This window comes from Dendrobates tinctorius, unplaced genomic scaffold (assembly GCF_039654945.1).
Source record: "Dendrobates tinctorius isolate UK_male_01 unplaced genomic scaffold, ASM3965494v1 ptg000380l, whole genome shotgun sequence".
Classification (NCBI taxonomy): domain Eukaryota; kingdom Metazoa; phylum Chordata; class Amphibia; order Anura; family Dendrobatidae; genus Dendrobates; species Dendrobates tinctorius.
Window position 1 is genome coordinate 673,998 of NW_027362046.1, and position 17,577 is coordinate 691,574.

The 17,577-nt window shown below is 56.9% G+C and overlaps 1 long non-coding RNA gene and 1 pseudogene across 1 annotated transcript; both read right to left on the reverse strand.

The window, feature by feature from the left end:
- LOC141075924 (uncharacterized) overlaps window positions 1–17,577 on the reverse strand; it is a 294,351-nt pseudogene that overhangs the window by 77,046 nt on the left and 199,728 nt on the right.
- Window positions 91–5,648, reverse strand: LOC141075928 (uncharacterized). Its single transcript, XR_012227360.1, has 2 exons — window positions 5,412–5,648; window positions 91–422 (listed from the first exon to the last, which is right to left on the reverse strand). It is a non-coding gene; the product is annotated as an uncharacterized lncRNA (long non-coding RNA).

The window sequence follows — 17,577 nt, forward strand, 5'->3', positions numbered from 1 at the left end:
GGGTTTTTTTCATTTTGTCTTTTGTAGGTTTTGTATGATTAGTGAAGCGAGTAGTTAACAGTCTTTGTACATAACATTACAACTCTTGAATAAAAGTAAAGAGTTTTTTTAATCTTTTTATTATGATGTCCCATTTATTAGGAGTTGTCCGAGTTTCACTCTTGTGGTAAAACCTGCTGCTCCTGAAGAACTGTTATCCATCCGCAGCGTTGTCATCATTGCACCACGTCACTTGGGAGCCATGTTCCTGAAAGTAGAAAGTTTGAAACTTATTCCCATACAGGGAAAAAAAAGTCTAGTCGTCAGTAAAACGTCTCATGCATCATATGAAGGATCCGGAGAGGGAAGGAAGCAGGTAGAAGTAGGACTGGTGCAGCCGCTCCGACAGGTTGTTCAGTTTGCGGAACATCCCTTCAATAGTCCTGGGAATAAAAAGGAAACAGTTTAGGTCCAGGATTGTTCAGCTCCCCCTAGTGGACAGTTGATGGAGTGCACTGTCATCGCTGCAGTACTAGAAGCGTCACGTTACTGACCCCCCATGCAGTCCTAGAAGCGTCATATTACAGACCCCCCACCCCACCCTGTGCAGTACTAGAAGCGTGACGTTACTGACTCCCCCGTGTGCAGTACTAGAAACGTGACGTTACTGACCCCCCACCCCACCCTGTGCAGTAATAGAAGCGTGGCGTTACTGACCCCCCCGTGTGCAGTACTAGAAGCGTCATGTTACTGACCCCCCCGCGTGCAGTTCTAGAAGCATGACGTTAGTGACCCGCCCCGCGTGCAGTACTAGAAGCGTGACGTTAGTGACCCGCCCCGCGTGCAGTACTAGAAGCGTGGCGTTGGTGACCCGCCCCGCGTGCAGTACTAGAAGCGTGGCGTTGGTGACCCGCCCCGCGTGCAGTACTAGAAGCGTGGCGTTAGTGACCAGCCCCGCGTGCAGTACTAGAAGCGTGGCGTTGGTGACCCGCCCCGCGTGCAGTACTAGAAGCGTGGTGTTGGTGACCCGCCCCGCGTGCAGTACTAGAAGCGTGGCGTTGGTGACCCGCCCCGTGTGCAGTACTAGAAGCGTGGCGTTACTGACCCACCCCGTGTGCAGTACTAGAAGCGTGGCGTTACTGACCCACCCCGTGTGCAGTACTAGAAGCGTGGCGTTAGTGACCCGCCCAGTGTGCAGTACTAGAAGCGTGACGTTAGTGACCCGCCCCGTGTGCAGTACTAGAAGCGTGGCGTTACTGACCCACCCCGTGTGCAGTACTAGAAGCGTGGCGTTAGTGACCCGCCCCGCGTGCAGTACTAGAAGCGTGGCGTTGGTGACCCGCCCCGCGTGCAGTACTAGAAGCGTGGCGTTGGTGACCCGCCCCGCGTGCAGTACTAGAAGCATGGCGTTGGTGACCCGCCCCGCGTGCAGTACTAGAAGCGTGGCGTTGGTGACCCACCCCGTGTGCAGTACTAGAAGCGTGGCGTTAGTGACCCGCCCCGTGTGCAGTACTAGAAGCGTGGCGTTAGTGACCCGCCCCGTGTGCAGTACGAGAAGCGTGGCGTTAGTGACCCGCCCAGTGTGCAGTACTAGAAGCGTGAATTTAGTGACCCGCCCCGTGTGCAGTACTAGAAGCGTGGCGTTAGTGACCCGCCCTGTGTGCAGTACTAGAAGCGTGGCGTTAGTGACCCGCCCCGTGTGCAGTACTAGAAGCGTGGCGTTAGTGACCCGCCCCATGTGCAGTACTAGAAGCGTGACGTTAGTGACCCGCCCCGCGTGCAGTACTAGAAGCGTGGCGTGGGTGACCCGCCCCGCGTGCAGTACTAGAAGCGTGGCGTTAGTGACCCGCCCCGTGTGCAGTACTAGAAGCGTGACATTAGTGACCCGCCCTGCGTGCAGTACTAGAAGCGTGGCGTTGGTGACCCGCCCCGTGTGCAGTACTAGAAGCGTGGCGTTGGTGACCCGCCCCGCGTGCAGTACTAGAAGCGTGGCGTTGGTGACCCGCCCCGCGTGCAGTACTAGAAGCGTGGCGTTGGTGACCCGCCCCGCGTGCAGTACTAGAAGCGTGACGTTAGTGACCCGCCCCGTGTGCAGTACCAGAAGCGTGGCGTTAGTGACCCGCCCCGTGTGCAGTACTAGAAGCGTGGCGTTAGTGACCCGCCCCCGTGCAGTACTAGAAGCGTGGCGTTAGTGACCCGCCCAGTGTGCAGTACTAGAAGCGTGACGTTAGTGACCTGCCCCGTGTGCAGTACTAGAAGCGTGGCGTTACTGACCCACCCCGTGTGCAGTACTAGAAGCGTGGCGTTAGTGACCCGCCCCGTGTGCAGTACTAGAAGCGTGGCGTTGGTGACCCGCCCCGTGTGCAGTACTAGAAGCGTGACGTTGGTGACCCGCCCCGCGTGCAGTACTAGAAGCGTGGCGTTGGTGACCCGCCCCGCGTCCAGTACTAGAAGCGTGGCGTTGGTGACCCGCCCCGCGTGCAGTACTAGAAGCGTGGTGTTGGTGACCCGCCCCGCGTGCAGTACTAGAAGCGTGGCGTTGGTGACCCGCCCCGCGTGCAGTACTAGAAGCGTGGCATTGGTGACCCTCCCCGCGTGCTGTACTAGAAGCGTGGCATTACTGACCCGCCCCGTGTGCAGTACTAGAAGCGTGGCGTTAGTGACCCGCCCCGTGTGCAGTACTAGAAGCGTGGCGTTAGTGACCCCCCCGTGTGCAGTACTAGAAGCGTGGCGTTAGTGACCCCCCCGTGTGCAGTACTAGAAGCGTGGCGTTAGTGACCCGCCCCGTGTGCAGTACTAGAAGCGTGGCGTTAGTGACCCCCCCGTGTGCAGTACTAGAAGCGTGGCGTTAGTGACCCCCCCGTGTGCAGTACTAGAAGCGTGGCGTTAGTGACCCGCCCCGTGTGCAGTACTAGAAGCGTGGCGTTAGTGACCCGCCCCGTGTGCAGTACTAGAAGCGTGGCGTTAGTGACCCGCCCCGTGTGCAGTACTAGAAGCGTGGCGTTAGTGACCCCCCGTGTGCAGTACTAGAAGCGTGACGTTAGTGACCCCCCCCGTGTGCAGTACTAAATGTGTGACGTTACTGACCTGCCCCGTGTGCAGTGCTAGAAGCGTGACGTTGGTGACCCGCCCCGCGTGCAGTACTAGAAGCGTGGCGTTGGTGACCCGCCCCGCGTCCAGTACTAGAAGCGTGGCGTTGGTGACCCGCCCCGCGTGCAGTACTAGAAGCGTGGTGTTGGTGACCCGCCCCGCGTGCAGTACTAGAAGCGTGGCGTTGGTGACCCGCCCCGCGTGCAGTACTAGAAGCGTGGCATTGGTGACCCTCCCCGCGTGCTGTACTAGAAGCGTGGCATTACTGACCCGCCCCGTGTGCAGTACTAGAAGCGTGGCGTTAGTGACCCGCCCCGTGTGCAGTACTAGAAGCGTGGCGTTAGTGACCCCCCCGTGTGCAGTACTAGAAGCGTGGCGTTAGTGACCCCCCCGTGTGCAGTACTAGAAGCGTGGCGTTAGTGACCCGCCCCGTGTGCAGTACTAGAAGCATGGCGTTAGTGACCCCCCCGTGTGCAGTACTAGAAGCGTGGCGTTAGTGACCCCCCCGTGTGCAGTACTAGAAGCGTGGCGTTAGTGACCCGCCCCGTGTGCAGTACTAGAAGCGTGGCGTTAGTGACCCGCCCCGTGTGCAGTACTAGAAGCGTGGCGTTGGTGACCCGCCCCGTGTGCAGTACTAGAAGCGTGGCGTTAGTGACCCGCCCCGCGTGCAGTACTAGAAGCGTGGCGTTGGTGACCCGCCCCGTGTGCAGTACTAGAAGCGTGGCGTTAGTGACCCCCCGTGTGCAGTACTAGAAGCGTGGCGTTAGTGACCCCCCCGTGTGCAGTGCTAGAAGCGTGATGTTAGTGACCCGCCTGTGTGCAGTACTAAATGTGTGACGTTACTGACCTGCCCCGTGTGCAGTGCTAGAAGCGTGATGTTAGTGACCCGCCCCGCGTGCAGTACTAAATGTGTGATGTTAGTGACCTGCCCCGTGTGCAGTACTAGAAGCGTGGCGTTAGTGACCCGCCCCGTGTGCAGTACTAGAAGCGTGGCGTTGGTGACCCGCCCCGTGTGCAGTACTAGAAGCGTGGCGTTAGTGACCCGCCCCGCGTGCAGTACTAGAAGCGTGGCGTTGGTGACCCGCCCCGTGTGCAGTACTAGAAGCGTGGCGTTAGTGACCCCCCGTGTGCAGTACTAGAAGCGTGGCGTTAGTGACCCCCCCGTGTGCAGTGCTAGAAGCGTGATGTTAGTGACCCGCCCCGTGTGCAGTACTAAATGTGTGACGTTACTGACCTGCCCCGTGTGCAGTGCTAGAAGCGTGATGTTAGTGACCCGCCCCGCGTGCAGTACTAAATGTGTGATGTTAGTGACCTGCCCCGTGTGCAGTGCTAGAAGCGTGATGTTAGTGACCCGCCCCGCGTGCAGTACTAGAGGCGTGGCGTTGGTGACCCGCCCCGTGTGCAGTACTAGAAGCGTGGCGTTAGTGACCCCCCGTGTGCAGTACTAGAAGCGTGGCGTTAGTGACCCCCCCGTGTGCAGTGCTAGAAGCGTGATGTTAGTGACCCCCCCGTGTGCAGTGCTAGAAGCGTGATGTTAGTGACCCGCCCCGTGTGCAGTACTAAATGTGTGACGTTACTGACCTGCCCCGTGTGCAGTGCTAGAAGCGTGATGTTAGTGACCCGCCCCGCGTGCAGTACTAAATGTGTGATGTTAGTGACCTGCCCCGTGTGCAGTGCTAGAAGCGTGATGTTAGTGACCCGCCCCGCGTGCAGTACTAGAGGCGTGGCGTTGGTGACCCGCCCCGTGTGCAGTACTAGAAGCGTGGCGTTAGTGACCCCCCGTGTGCAGTACTAGAAGCGTGGCGTTAGTGACCCCCCCGTGTGCAGTGCTAGAAGCGTGATGTTAGTGACCCCCCCGTGTGCAGTGCTAGAAGCGTGATGTTAGTGACCCGCCCCATGTGCAGTACTAAATGTGTGACGTTACTGACCTGCCCCGTGTGCAGTGCTAGAAGCGTGATGTTAGTGACCCGCCCCGCGTGCAGTACTAAATGTGTGACGTTACTGACCACGCTTCTGGCACTGCACACAAGAGATGTTACTGACCCTCCTTGTGCAGTGGTAGCGGAGGAAGAGGCCGTGGTCTCCCTGAGGTCGGATGGAGCTTCAGGACCATGAGCAGCATTGTGTGCGGGTATCCGGCGAAGACGTTGTAGTCACTGCGCTGCAGCTGATCAACAGAACCGGTGTCAGCAGGAGGAAAAGTAAGGAGCGCCGCCCTCCACCGGTACGCCGGGAGGGGGTGGGCTGTGGTGTATGTGTTAGTGATGCCTAGAAAGTAGCGCTCCATCTACATCTGACACTGTAACGCTGACGGGAGCAGCAGTGGCCTCTCTGGGCCTCACCTTGCCCTGTGTGGTGCACAGCAGCTGGTTCTTCTGGCAGAACGCTAGGAACAGGTTGACCATATCCAGGTTGGGCAGCTGCCCGTTCAGCCGTTCCACGACCACATCAAAGCTGGTGCTGACGTCGCTGCTGATCTCTAGGGAGAAGGCGGCCTGGATGGCTCCCGCTCGTCCCATCATCACTGATGAGTATGTCTGTAAGGTGCAGAGAACACAGTGCAATACTCAGGACAGCCACTAGATGGCAGCAGACTCCAGAAGACTGCAGGGAGCCCACCCCACACTAGACGGGCATTCACACTGTCAGACGGGCGCCCCTGCTCTAGAGAGGCTCAGGTACAGGACAGCTCCTCACACATGAAGGGGAATTCAGCATTTACATGTGGACCTGCAGCACTACAGGACCCAGCCAGCCAGATATAAGAGGAAACAATACACAGGGAATGATGGGCTGATTGCTGCGGGTCCATAATAACTAATGTAGGAATGGATCGGGACGCCCGCCCCCATCACATCCCGGGATCAGCGGGGATCGGGGCGAGGCGGCCTCTGCTCCGGGTTTATAAGAAGAGATAAACGTTCTGCAGCTTTCTCCCATATAAATGTTCTGCGCCATCATCTCCCACTGGTAAGATCTCAGTGCTGTCAGTGAGTGGAAACATTCTGGCTAAAAAGAAAAAAATCCATCCAGACGAGACACCGGTCACAGCTGAGGGTTCGTGACAATTGGGTAAACTCTCCGGAGAAGACATTGAGGGGCACCGGGGGGGCGAGGGGTCTCCAAAAATGGTCTATGAGTTATAAGAGCCGCATAAGAACATGAGGAATGTCGGGGGACCTCTGTGATTGATCAGGGGTCTCAGAAGACCCCCGGGGCTGCCAGGCATTATAACGCAGCCCCTCTACGGTGGTCTCACCTCAGCCCCACCGCCTGCAGGGGGCGCTGAGCACCAGGGACTCAGTACTGGCGGTGCGGGGGGCCCGGTACTGGCGGTGCGGGGGGCTCGGTACTGGCGGTGCGGAGGGCTCGGTACTGGCGGTGTGGGGGACCCGATACTGGCGGTGCGGGGGGCCCGATACTGGAGGTGCGGGGGGCCCAATACTGGCGGTGCTGGGGGCCCAATACTGGCAGTGCGGGGGGCCCAATACTGGTGGTGCGGGGGGCTCGGTACTGGCGGTGCGGGGGGCCCGGTACTGGTGGTGCGGGGGGCCCAATACTGGCGGTGCGGGGGGCCCAATACTGGCGGTGCGGGGGGCCCGATACTGGCAGTGAGTGGGGCCCGATACTGGCGGTGCGGGGGCCCGGTACTGGCGGTGCGGGGGGCCCAATACTGGCGGTGCGGAGGGCTCGGTACTGGCGGTGCGGGGGGCCCGGTACTGGCGGTGCGGGGGGCCCAATACTGGCAGAGCGGGGGGCTCAGTACTAGCGGTTCCGGGGGCTCGATACTGGCGGAGCGGGGGGCTCAGTACTAGCGGTTCCGGGGGCTCGGTACTGGCGGTGCGGGGGGCTCGATACTGGCGGTGCGGGGGCCCAATACTGGCGGAGCGGGGGGCTCAGTACTAGCGGTTCCGGGGGCTCGATACTGGCGGAGCGGGGGGCTCAGTACTAGCGGTTCCGGGGGCTCGGTACTGGCGGTGCGGGGGGCCCAATACTGGCGGAGCGGGGGGCTCAGTACTAGCGGTTCCGGGGGCTCGATACTGGCGGTGCGGGGGGCTCAGTACTAGCGGTGCGGGGGGCTCGATACTGGCGGTGCGGGGGGCCCGCAGGATGCCAGACATGTTGGTGCCTTTCACCATCTGATAACAGAAGTGCAGGATGAGGTTATTCCAGGCGCCGTCCCCTCCGGCCGGACGCAGCCGTAGCCCCCCCGTATGCACATACGTGGCGCTCCGTGGACTCGTCAGGGAACCGCAGGATCCGGACAAAGCTCTGGGTGTAACCTCCAGCCCGATCCTGCGCATCGTCCTCTCCAGCCAGGAGACGGGAGAACCTCTGCGAAGAAAGCAGACGAGCGTCAGCGGTCACCCTGCTCCAAGCACTGATGGTTTGTTACAAACCATGGGCAACAAACAGGGCAACAAACAGGGAGAATTGGAACTACTAACACAGGAAAAGAAATATGATGTCATTGGAATCACTGAAACTTGGTGGGACAATACACATGATTGGAATACAAGACTAGAAGGATACAACTTATTTGCAAGAAACAGACTTGATAAACGAGGAGGAGGTGTCGCATTGTATGTTCGAAACGCGTATATCTGCACAGAGATTGAAGCTTCAGAGACTGGGAGTTCTGTGGAAACTGTTTGGGTAAGAATACAAGGACAGAACAATGGAAAGGACACCATTGTAGGCATTTACTACAGGCCACCTGTGCAAGTCGAAGATATAGATGAACTCTTTATGCATCAGATGGCCAAGTTCTCCAAAAAATATGACATGGTTGTCATGGGAGATTTCAACTATCCAGACATTTGTTGGGAATCTCTCTCAGGCAAAACTAACAGGTCAAGGAAATTCTTATCCTCTCTTGCTGACAACTTTATCTTCCAAAAGGTAAGGGAGAAAACAAGGGGAACTGCTACCTTGGATCTAATCCTTATAAACAGGGAGGAAATGGTTGAGGAGGTAAAAGTGGCTGGGACCCTAGGAGGTAGCGACCATGCTATTTTAGAATTTTGGATAACTAGAGGAGGAAGACCTGTGAAGACTCAGACGTCAAGGTTAGATTTCAGAGAGGCAGATTTTAAGGGATTCAGAAAGAGAATTGGAGGGATCCAATGGCTGGATATCCTTAAAGACAAAAATGTCCAGGAAGGATGGGAAATCTTGAAAAATGAAATTCTCAATGCACAGTTGTTAACAATTCCGAAAAGAGGGAAGAATAGGAAGCATTTAAGGAAACCAGGATGGATGAACACAGAACTTAAGCACATGCTAAAAAGGAAGAAAAAAATGTTTATAAAATGGAAAGAGGGAGGCATATCTAAAGAAGAATATAATGCTGTCTGCAGAACCTGCAGGGCACAAATCAGATTACTAAAGCTGAAAATGAACTGAGGCTTGCAAGAGATGTCAAAAGCAATAATAAAGGATTTTGGGGATATGTCAAAAGTAAAAGAAAAGTCAAAGATGCTATAGTATTTTTACAGGATGAAAATGATGAAATGGTAAGACAGGATGTTGAGAAGGCTGAACTTTTAAATTCCTATTTTGCATCTGTTTTCTCTCAGAAAGGAAATGCAACATCAACTGTTATTCACTGTCCTATTAAGGGAATAGAAGAATCCAGGATATCTATAAACAGAAAGATAGTGAGGAAACACTTAGCTAACCTAAATGAATTCAAGTCTCCAGGTCCAGATGAATTACACCCCAGAGTACTGAAGGAGATAGCAGAAGAAATTTTTGAACCCCTCTCCATAATCTTTGAAAATTCTTGGAGAACAGGAGAAGTGCCAGAAGACTGGAGAAGAGCAAATGTTGTTCCTATCTTCAAAAAGGGGAAGAAGGTGGACCCAGGCAACTATAGGCCGGTGAGTCTGACTTCTATACCAGGAAAGATCTTTGAACAAATTATTAAACAACATGTATGTCAATACCTGGATAAGAATGAAGTGATTAAACAGAGTCAGCATGGGTTTGTAACTAATAAGTCATGTCAGACTAACTTAATTTCCTTCTATGACGGTATCACTGATTGGGTGGATCAAGGAAATGCTGTAGATATAGTATATCTTGACTTCAGCAAAGCATTTGACAAAGTCTCTCATACAATCCTTATTGAAAAAATGACTAAGTATGGAATGGACAAGGCAACTGTTAGGTGGATTCATAACTGGCTTAGTGATCGGACCCAAAGAGTGGTCGTAAATGGCTGCACATCCAGTTGGAAGAATGTCTCAAGTGGGGTACCACAGGGCTCTGTCCTGGGCCCTGTATTGTTCAACATCTTTATCAACGATTTAGATGAAGGAATTGAGGGTAAACTGATTAAATTTGCTGATGACACAAAGCTAGGAGGGATAGCTAATACTAGAGAGGAGAGAGAGAGGATTCAAAAAGATTTAAATAAACTGGAGAAGTGGGCAGCAACTAACAGAATGGTTTTTAACAGGGAGAAATGCAAAGTACTACATCTGGGCAATAAAAATGAAAAAAGCATATATAGAATGGGAGGAATAGGGCTAAGTGACAGCACATGTGAAAAAGACTTGGGTATACTAATAGATCACAGACTGAATATGAGTCAACAGTGTGATGCAGCAGCAAAAAAGGCAAATGCAATTCTAGGATGTATTAACAGAAGCATACAGTCTAGATCACGTGAAGTCATTATTTCCCTCTACTCCTCTTTGGTCAGACCTCATCTGGAATATTGTGTCCAGTTTTGGGCACCACATTTTAAAAAAGACATCAACAAACTGGAGCAAGTTCAGAAAAGAGCGACCAGAATGGTGACCGGTCTGCAAACCCTGTCTTATGAGGAAAGGTTGCAGGATTTGGGAATGTTTAGTTTGCAAAAGAGAAGACTGAGAGGAGACTTAATAGCTGTCTACAAATATCTAAAGGGCTGTCACATTGTAGAAGGATCAACTTTATTCTCATTTGCACAAGGAAAGACTAGAAGCAATGGGATGAAACTGAATGGGAGGAGACACAGATTAGATATTAGAAAAAACTTTTTGACAGTTAGAGTGATCAATGAGTGGAACAGGCTGCCACGAGAAGTGGTGAGTTCTCCTTCAATGGAAGTCTTCAAACAGAGGCTGGACAGACATCTGACTGGGATGATTTAGCGAATCCTGCTTTGAGCAGGGGGTTGGACCAGATGGCCCAGGAGGTCCCTTCCAACTCTACGATTCTATGATTCTATGATTCTATGATTCTATGTGTCAGTGCAGGTAACAGCCGGGACTGCAGCCCAGGGGGACTGGATGTGACTGGAACAAACCCTCAGCTGTGACTGTCAGCAAGAAGAGATATCGAAAATATAGCAGAGAACATTACATTATGTATTCTCTGTAAACAGCCGGGATGGGAGTGCACTCTGATCTCCCCCAGCCCAGGCTCTGATCTCCCCCGGCCCACACTCTGATCTCCCCCGGTCAACGCTCTGATCTCCCCCGATCCACACTCTCATCTCCCCCAGCCCAGGGTCTGATCTCCCCCGGCCCACACTCTGATCTCCCCCGGCCCACGCTCTGATCTCCCCCCGGTCCACGCTCTGATCTCCCCCAGCCCACACTCTGATCTCCCCCCGGTCCACACTCTGATCTCCCCCCGGTCCACGCTCTGATCTCTCCCGGTCCACACTCTGATCTCCCCCCGGTCCACACTCTGATCTCCCCCCGGTCCACACTCTGATCTCCCCCCGGTCCACACTCTGATCTCCCCCCGGTCCACACTCTGATCTCCCCCCGGTCCACACTCTGATCTTCCCCCGGTCCACACTCTGATCTCCCCCCGGTCCACACTCTGATCTCCCCCGGTCCACACTCTGATCTCCCCCCCAGCCCACACTCTGATCTCCCCCGGCCCAGGCTCTGATCTCCCCCGGCCCACACTCTGATCTCCCCCGGTCCACGCTCTGATCTCCCCAGGTCCACACTCTGATCTCCCCCGGCCCACACTCTGATCTCCCCCGGTCCACACTCTGATCTCCCCCGGCCCACACTCTGATCTCCCCCGACCCACACTCTGATCCGCCCCCCAGTCCACGCTCTGATCTCCCCCGGTCCACACTCTGATCTCCCCCAGTCCACACTCTGATCTCCCCCCAGTCCACACTCTGATCTCCCCCGGCCCACACTCTGATCTCCCCCGACCCACACTCTGATCTCCCCCGACCCACACTCTGATCCTCTCCCCCCCAGTCCACACTCTGTTCTCCCCCGGCCCACACTCTGATCTCCCCCAGCCCACACTCTGATCTCCCCCGGCCCACACTCTGATCCTCCCCCCCCGCCCAGTCCACACTCTGTTCTCCCCCGGCCCACACTCTGATCTCCCCCAGCCCACACTCTGATCTCCCCCGGTCCACACCCTGATCTCCCCCGGTCCACACTCCGATCCCCGATTCGCAGCAGGATGTCGGTGTGTGCTGTGGGTGCAGCTCTGATGCGGTGACCTGTGCGCTGTCAGCAGAGGATCTGGTCACTCACCTCACTGCGGAGAATTCTCGGGCGTAGGACGGCGCTTTCTCCCCGTACACGAACTTCTCATCCGCCATGGTGGAGCCCATGGAGTTCTCTGATATGTAGGAGCGCAGCGTGAATGGCTGGAAACCCAGGAACCAGCCGACCCCGATCAGGGAGCTGATGATGCTGGGGGGAAGCACAGAATTGACCCCTGATATAAGGAGGACCCTTCATAGAAGGAGGCCCCCGACTGACCATCATAGAAAGAGCGGAAAAGCACAATGCTCTGCTCGTCCTCTCTCTCCCCCAGCGCTTCGCTCTCTCTCCCTCCTGAGTTTCGCTCGCGCACTCACCTGAGCGGGGAGTTGAGCCGTGTGATGAGACGTGCCAGCGCCTGTCGCCGGTTCGGAGAGGATGCCCATTGTGCCAGTCTGCTCCCTGTAATAAAACACAAAACTGAAAGAAGCGTAGAAACGATAAGTCCAGAGGAGGCTGGAGAATGACGGCACCATTATAACCGGACGTTATAGCACCCAGCGTGCTGGAGTCAGGAGACGCAGGATATTACAGCCAGGAGGGATAATAGGAGTATAATACACCAGAGTGGAGGCCGCACATTATAGCACCCAGCGTGCTGGAGTCAGGAGACACCAGATATTACAGCCAGGAGGGATAATAGGAGTATAATACACAGGAATGGAGGCCGCACATTATAGCACCCAGCGTGCTGGAGTCAGGAGACGCCGGATATTACAGCCAGGAGGGATAATAGGAGTATAATACACAGGAATGGAGGCCGCACATTATAGCACCCAGCGTGCTGGAGTCAGGAGACGCCGGATATTACAGCCAGGAGGGATAATAGAAGTATAATACACCAGAGTGGAGGCCGCACATTATAGCACCCAGCGTGCTGGAGTCAGGAGACACCAGATATTACAGCCAGGAGGGATAATAGGAGTATAATACACAGGAGTGGAGGCCGCACATTATATCACCCAGCGTGCTGGAGTCAAGAGACGCCGGATATTACAGCCAGGAGGGATAATAGGAGTATAATACACCGGAGTGGAGGTCACACATTATAGCACCCATCGTGCTGGAGTCAGGAGATGACGGATATTACAGCCAGGAGGGATAATAGGAGTATAATAGACCAGAGTGGAGGTCGCACATTATAGCACCCAGCGTGCTGGAGTCAGGAGACGCCGGATGTTACAGCCAGGAGGGATAATAGGAGTATAATACAGAGGAGTGGAGGCCGCACATTATATCACCCAGCGTGCTGGAGTCAAGAGACGCCGGATATTACAGCCATGAGGGATAATAGGAGTATAATACAGAGGAGTGGAGGCCGCACATTATAGCACCCAGCGTGCTGGAGTTAGGAGACGCCGGATGTTACAGCCAGGAGGGATAATAGGAGTATAATACACTGGAGTGGAGGCCGCACATTATAGCGCCCAGCGTGCTGGAGTCAGGAGACACTGGATATTACAGCCAGGAGGGATAATAGGAGTATAATACAGAGGAGTGGAGGCCGCACATTATAGCACCCAGCGTGCTGGAGTTAGGAGACGCCGGATATTACAGCCAGGAGGGTTAACAGGAGTATAATACACCAGAGTGGAGGCCGCACATTATAGCACCCAGTGTGCTGGAGTCAGGAGACGCCGTATATTACAGCCAGGAGGGATAATAGGAGTATAATACACCAGAGTGGAGGTCGCACATTATAGCACCCAGCGTGCTGGAGTCAGGAGACGCCGGATATTACAGCCAGGAGGGATAATAGGAGTATAATACAGAGGAGTGGAGGCCGCACATTATAGCACCCAGCGTGCTGGAGTTAGGAGACGCCGGATATTACAGCCAGGAGGGATAACAGGAGTATAATACACCAGAGTGGTGGCCGCACATTATAGCACCCAGTGTGCTGGAGTCAGGAGACGCCGTATATTACAGCCAGGAGGGATAATAGGAGTATAATACACTGGAGTGGAGGCCGCACATTATAGCGCCCAGCGTGCTGGAGTCAGGAGACACCGGATATTACAGCCAGGAGGGATAATAGGAGTATAATACACAGGAATGGAGGCCGCACATTATATCACCCAGCGTGCTGGAGTTAGGAGACGCCGGATATTACAGCCAGGAGGGATAACAGGAGTATAATACACCAGAGTGGAGGCCGCACATTATAGCACCCAGTGTGCTGGAGTCAGGAGACGCCGTATATTACAGCCAGGAGGGATAATAGGAGTATAATACACCGGAGTGGAGGCCGCACATTATAGCGCCCAGCGTGCTGGAGTCAGGAGACACCGGATATTACAGCCAGGAGGGATAATAGGAGTATAATACAGAGGAGTGGAGGCCGCACATTATAGCGCCCAGCGTGCTGGAGTCGGGAGACACCGGATATTACAGCCAGGAGGGATAATAGGAGTATAATACACAGGAGTGGAGGCCGCACATTATAGAACCCAGTGTGCTGGAGTCAGGAGACGCCGGATATTACAGCCAGGAGGGATAATAGGAGTATAATGCACTGGAGAGGAGGCCGCATATTATAGCACCCAGTGTGATAAAACTGCTGGGGGGACGGAGGGGAGAGGAGCACAGGGGGCTTATACGGAACTGTGAGGAGAGGAGGAAGCCGACACAGCAGAGATGGGGTTATGTCATGCTGCACAACAGAAAGGAGCTGAGGCTTTCACCGAGCTGCAAGCACACAGAGACGTCATGGACAAACTCAGCTCTGCTGCATCTATGTGGTGTAGCAAGGCTGTAGTTTATTTGGTGCAAGACATAGTGGTGGTGACATGTCTTACGGAGGCAGACGGGCGCACACGCGGAAAGGCGGATACGGAGGCAGACGGGCGCACACGCGGAGAGGCGGATACGGAGGCAGACGGGCGCACACGCGGAGAGGCGGATACGGAGGCAGACGGGCGCACACGCAGAGAGGCGGATACGGAGGCAGACGGGCGCACACGCAGAGAGGCGGATACGGAGGCAGACTAGCGCACACGCAGAGAGGCGGATACGGAGGCAGCCGAGCGCACGCAGAGAGGCGGATACGGAGGCAGCCGAGCGCACACGCAGAGAGGCGGATACGGAGGCAGACTAGCGCACACGCAGAGAGGCGGATACGGAGGCAGCCGAGCACACGCAGAGAGGCGGATACGGAGGCAGACGAGCGTACACGCAGAGAGGCGGATACGGAGGCAGACGGGCGCACACGCAGAGAGGCGGATACGGAGGCAGACGGGCGCACACGCAGAGAGGCGGATACGGAGGCAGACTGGCGCATACGCAGAGAGGCGGATACGGAGGCAGCCGGGCGCACGCAGAGAGGCGGATACGGAGGCAGCCGAGCGCACACGCAGAGAGGCGGATACGGAGGCAGACGGGCGCATACGCAGAGAGGCGGATACGGAGGCAGACGAGCGCACACGCAGAGAGGCGGATACACAGGCAGACGAGCGCACACGCAGAGAGGCGGATACGGAGGCAGACGGGCGCACACGCAGAGAGGCGGATACGGAGGCAGACGAGCGCACACGCAGAGAGGCGGATACGGAGGCAGACGGGCGCACACGCAGAGAGACGGATACGGAGGCAGACGGGCGCACACGCAGAGAGGCGGATACGGAGGCAGACGGGCGCACACGCAGAGAGGTGGATACGGAGGCAGACGAGCGCACACGCAGAGAGGCGGATACGGAGGCAGACGAGCGCACACGCAGAGAGGCGGATACGGAGGCAGACGGGCGCACACAGAGAGGCGGATACGGAGGTAGACGAGCGCACACGCAGAGAGGCGGATACAGAGGCAGACGAGCGCACACGCAGAGAGGCGGATACACAGGCAGACGAGCACACACGCAGAGAGGCGGATACGGAGACAGACAAGCGCACACGCAGAGAGGCGGATACGGAGGCAGACTAGCGCACACGCAGAGAGGCGGATACGGAGGCAGCCGAGCGCACGCAGAGAGGCGGATACGGAGGCAGCCGAGCGCACACGCAGAGAGGCGGATACGGAGGCAGACTAGCGCACACGCAGAGAGGCGGATACGGAGGCAGCCGAGCGCACGCAGAGAGGCGGATACGGAGGCAGACGAGTGTACATGCAGAGAGGCGGATACGGAGGCAGACGGGCGCACACGCAGAGAGGCGGATACGGAGGCAGACGGGCGCACACGCAGAGAGGCGGATACGGAGGCAGACTGGCGCACACGCAGAGAGGCGGATACGGAGGCAGCCGGGCGCACGCAGAGAGGCGGATACGGAGGCAGCCGAGCGCACACGCAGAGAGGCGGATACGGAGGCAGACGGGCGCATACGCAGAGAGGCGGATACGGAGGCAGACGAGCGCACACGCAGAGAGGCGGATACACAGGCAGACGAGCGCACACGCAGAGAGGCGGATACGGAGGCAGACAAGCGCACACGCAGAGAGGCGGATACGGAGGCAGCCGAGCGCACGCAGAGAGGCGGATACGGAGGCAGACGAGCCCACACTCAGAGAGGCGGATACGGAGGCAGACGGGCGCACACGCAGAGAGGTGGATACGGAGGCAGACGGGCGCACACGCAGAGAGGCGGATACGGAGGCAGACTGGAGCACACGCAGAGAGGCGGATACGGAGGCAGACTAGCGCACACGCAGAGAGGCGGATACGGAGGCAGCCGAGCGCATGCAGAGAGGCGGATACGGAGGCAGCCGAGCACACACGCAGAGAGGCGGATACGGAGGCAGATGGGCGCATACGCAGAGAGGCGGATACGGAGGCAGACGAGCGCACACGCAGAGAGGCGGACACAGAGGCAGACGAGCGCACACGCAGAGAGGCGGATGCGGAGGCAGACGGGCGCACACGCAGAGAGGCGGATACGGAGGCAGACGAGCGCACACGCAGAGAGGCGGATACGGAGGCAGACGGGCGCACACGCAGAGAGACGGATACGGAGGCAGACGGGCGCACACGCAGAGAGGCGGATACGGAGGCAGACGGGCGCACACGCAGAGAGGCGGATACGGAGGCAGACGAGCGCACACGCAGAGAGGCGGATACGGAGGCAGACGAGCGCACACGCAGAGAGGCGGATACGGAGGCAGACGGGCGCACACAGAGAGGCGGATACGGAGGTAGACGAGCGCACACGCAGAGAGGCGGATACGGAGGCAGACGAGCGCACACGCAGAGAGGCGGATACGGAGGCAGACGGGCGCACACGCGGAGAGGCAGATACAGAGGCAGACGAGCGCACACGCAGAGAGGCGGATACGGAGGCAGACGATCGCACACGCAGAGAGGCGGATACGGAGGCAGACGGGCACACACGCAGAGAGGCGGATACGGAGGCAGACGGGCGCACACGCAGAGAGGTGGATACGGAGGCAGACGAGCGCACACGCAGAGAGGCGGATACGGAGGCAGACGGGCGCACACAGAGAGGCGGATACGGAGGTAGACGAGCGCACACGCAGAGAGGCGGATACGGAGGCAGACGGGCGCACACGCGGAGAGGCAGATACAGAGGCAGACGAGCGCACACGCAGAGAGGCGGATACGGAGGCAGACGATCGCACACGCAGAGAGGCGGATACGGAGGCAGACGGGCACACACGCAGAGAGGCGGATACGGAGGCAGACGGCAGCACACACGGAGAGGCGGATACGGAGGCAGACGGACGCACACGCGGAGAGGCGGATACAGAGGCAGACAAGCGCACACGCAGAGAGGCGGATACACAGGCAGACGAGCGCACACGCAGAGAGGCGGATACGGAGGCAGACGGGCGCACACGCAGAGAGGCGGATACGGAGGCAGACGAGCAGACGAAGAGAGGCGGATACGGAGGCAGACGGGCGCACACGCAGAGAGGCGGATACGGAGGCAGACGGGCGCACATGCAGAGGTGGATACGGAGGCAGATGGGCGCACACGCAGAGAGGCAGATACGGAGGCAGACGGGAGCACACACAGAGAGGCGGATACGGAGGCAGAT